The 3,611-nt window shown below is 35.8% G+C and overlaps 2 non-coding genes across 2 annotated transcripts; both read right to left on the reverse strand.

Annotated features, from left to right (window-relative positions):
- Positions 1-2,058: 2,058 nt before the first annotated feature.
- TRNAW-CCA (transfer RNA tryptophan (anticodon CCA)) lies at positions 2,059-2,132 on the reverse strand. The gene has a single exon. It is a non-coding gene; the product is annotated as a tRNA-Trp (tRNA).
- A 190-nt stretch (positions 2,133-2,322) lies between these two features.
- Positions 2,323-2,396, reverse strand: TRNAP-UGG (transfer RNA proline (anticodon UGG)). Its single transcript has one exon. It is a non-coding gene; the product is annotated as a tRNA-Pro (tRNA).
- Positions 2,397-3,611: the final 1,215 nt, after the last annotated feature.

The following is a 3,611-nucleotide window of genomic DNA, read 5'->3' on the forward strand; positions in this document are numbered from 1 at the left end:
AGTCATTGGGGCCTCCTAAAAGGATCTACTAAATTCATCGAGTTGTGCCAAAGGATCAAAACGGCCAGTTATTAATGGAATTCCTTGTCGGCTCTCTGTAAAATACTCGTTTGGCCGAGGGCTTCCAAACACATCGTAAGCTAAACCCGTGCTGACGAATAACCAACCCGCAATAAATAGGGAAGGTATAGTAATGCTATGAATGACCCAGTATCGAATACTGGTAATAATATCAGCAAAAGAGCGTTCTCCCGTGCTTCCAGACATGCTGCGCTCCACATATTCTTGTACAGTCAAAGGGGGATCGATTCCGTGAAAGATGGGATCAGTAAATGGAAACCCACTGATCTTGAATCTTTGTGAGATCGTCAATAGTGTACCGAGGGCATCTTTAGAGTATACCGAATCAGTATAGCTATCCTTCTTCTGACACAGCAACGCAATTTCAATCAATATCGAAACCAAAAGAAGTGGTACATAATTGATTTCTTCCTTTCTTGTTCCTTATATATGCGGAACCGTGTGCTATTCAATCGAAAATTTTTCAAATTCCTGTAGTAGTATAAGTATAGGGTTCTTTCCATTACTAACTTTGGACTAGAACCCGAGGATCTGGTAGAGTGTGAGTCCAACGGGTTCTAATAATTCATGAAAGATATTATCATATTCACACAATTCAATTAGATACGAAATCTAGAACCCTGTTGTATATGTATAAAAGAAAAAGGTTTTTGTTCAAATCCTTTCAGTTCAAGAAATCGGTTAGTAGTACAATAAGATTAGTAGATAGTATTCAATGAAAGAAAACAAACAATAGTTGGAACAATCAATATGCGTGATGCAACCGTTGCTGCATTACATCCAAAGGTTCCTTCTTGACTAGCTCCAAGGATAGGACTCCCTAATATGGAAAGACAGCATGTAGAACCTAAAACCAAAAGATAATAGAATTACTAGTCTTAAAATTGAGTTGTACCGAACTAAGGCTTTTATTTCTTCGAGCGATCGTGCGACACTTTTTTCTTAGCAGTCGAGATATTATGTATAATTAATGAGCCTACATGCTTAATCTAATGGGGTAACCACTGAATCTAATGAGGTAAAGCAAAAGGTATTCTAAGGTCCTTTGTTCCAGAATAGAAACTGGATTCTATACAATTAAAAAAGAAAAAATTTTCCAATTTGATTTAATTCCATAGTGATTCAAAGAGAGTTTCATTTATAAATGAAATTCCACTACAAGGTTCTTTTCCTATTACTTTACCCACGAGTTGCTCAATGAATCTGTTGAGTCGAAATCACGGCATGGGTAGATGTCACAGATGATGAATCAATCTTTTTTTTCCACTTCTCTCACTCTATCTTTGTTAGTGACGTCTATAATGATAAATGATAATGAAAGATGAATCAAAAACTTTCAATTGGAACGGATTCTATCAATTGGTATTTTTTCGTATCCTCTTATCTTTCAAAAGCGGAAACTTAGGTAAGTTTTTTATAACCATATGTATAAAAAAGAACGTATCTCATTTAGCTCCCTCATGCCTACTATAACTAGTTATTTCGGTTTTCTACTGGCGGCTTCAACTATAACCCCAGCTCTATTTATTGGTCTGAGCAAAATACGACTTATTTGAATTGAATTCTAAATTCATAAAAATAAATGTTTCTGTGAGATTCTAGGCACTCTAGAATGCCTTCCCGCGTCAATTGTAAATTCTTGGTCATTGAGATTCATGGTCGATTCGGATTAATATTTAAAGATAGATATTACCTCTCTTTTTTCTTCCCCTTTCAAACATCAAACAAATCGAAATGATTGAAGTTTTACTATTTGGAATCGTGTTAGGTCTAATTCCTATTACTTTGGCTGGATTATTCGTAACTGCATATTTACAATACAGGCGCGGTGATCAGTTGGATCTTTGATTAAGTAAGATCTCGTTTTTTGATTGACCCCCTTCTTTTTTTAACCCGCAGGAGGTCAAATTCAGATTCAGGTTGCTGTTCAAGTTAGTGAAGTTATTTCATTGAAATTCGACCTAAGAAGAACAGAATCACGCTCTGTAGGATTTGAACCTACGACATCGGGTTTTGGAGACCCACGTTCTGCCGAGCTGAACTAAGAGCGCTTTCTTATCACAATAGATAAGACCGTAAAGAAAAGAAAGAAAAGGATTCTTTTTGTACGCCCAATACACCTTGCATGCAGATAGTATCATAAACTGAAATGAAAGATTGAGTCTATCCAATTTTCATCGATCTCAATGGATCCCCCCGTTATTGCCCATACTTGTTACTGCCCGTAGGAGAAGGAATAGGTAGGGATGACAGGATTTGAACCCGTGACATTTTGTACCCAAAACAAACGCGCTACCAAGCTGCGCTACATCCCTTTCAATTGGTATACAGTGTCATTGTAGAGAATCCCTGTCTTGTTTTCCACATCATTATTTCCCCATTGATATACAATTTCGCTTGCCATTTTTTCTTTTTGGTCTCATATAACATATAATAAAAAATTATATACATATGAAACCCAACATATAAACATATAAATAAATTAATATTTATCGGTAATACTCAGGAAGAAGGGGGCGTCTTTTTCTGTTTTAAGGAAAGGGGAATCTTATCTACCGGGTCGTTGTATATATCCATTGTTGTTAGGGATTCCGCGTACAAATACAAGTGATCCTTAACTACATATGCATCTGATCATATATGTATTACAATTAAAGAAGGAGGATTTTCAATGCGAGATATAAAAACATATCTCTCCGTGGCACCTGTGCTAAGTACTCTATGGTTCGGGTCCTTAGCAGGTCTATTGATAGAGATCAATCATTTATTCCCAGATGCGTTGACATTCCCCTTTTTTTTCATTCTAGTTATTGACATGAGAAGGGACGAAGAAGATTAGTGATATAATAAATTATCTCTGACTAATCCTTCTTCCTCTCTTTTCTTTGTTTTCTTCTTTTTTTCGGTTTTTTAGGATATGTAAGGGCAGAAAAATAAAGAATCAAAGTGGATTCAACCTCAGTAAAACTCGGGTCAGGCTCAAATTCTACTATTAATAATTAATAGGGGGAGTACGCAAATAGCAATAAATGTAGTTCTAGGGCAACAAAATCATACAAGATACTTAAACGAAATACTGTACTAGGGTTAGAAATAATTAATAGTTAGAAATTGTTGTATCACTTATTATTATTGCTCTATTGATTGCAATGAAATCTTTCATAATTGGATTTCGAGTTAGCAACTTCTATTTTTTTTTTTTTACTTTTTTTCTTCGTTTCGGATCGAAAAGCGAAGCGTTGAGTGAATCCAAAATTCAAAGGAGGTTCATGGCCAAGGGTAAAGAGGTCAGAGTCAGAGTTATTTTGGAATGTACTAGTTGTGTCCGAAACAGTGTTAATAAGGAATCGCCGGGCATTTCCAGATATATTACTCAAAAGAATCGACACAATACACCTAGTCGATTGGAATTGAGAAAATTCTGTCCCTATTGTTACAAGCATACAATTCATGGGGAGATAAAGAAATAGATTGAAGGGGCGTGTGTGTGTGCTACCCTTCGAAGTAACAAGAACAAATTACATATAATA

The sequence above is a fragment of the Eschscholzia californica genome, unplaced genomic scaffold, assembly GCF_041429995.1.
Source record: "Eschscholzia californica isolate CP2 unplaced genomic scaffold, dmEscCali1.0.p SCAF_121, whole genome shotgun sequence".
Lineage (NCBI taxonomy): Eukaryota > Viridiplantae > Streptophyta > Magnoliopsida > Ranunculales > Papaveraceae > Eschscholzia > Eschscholzia californica.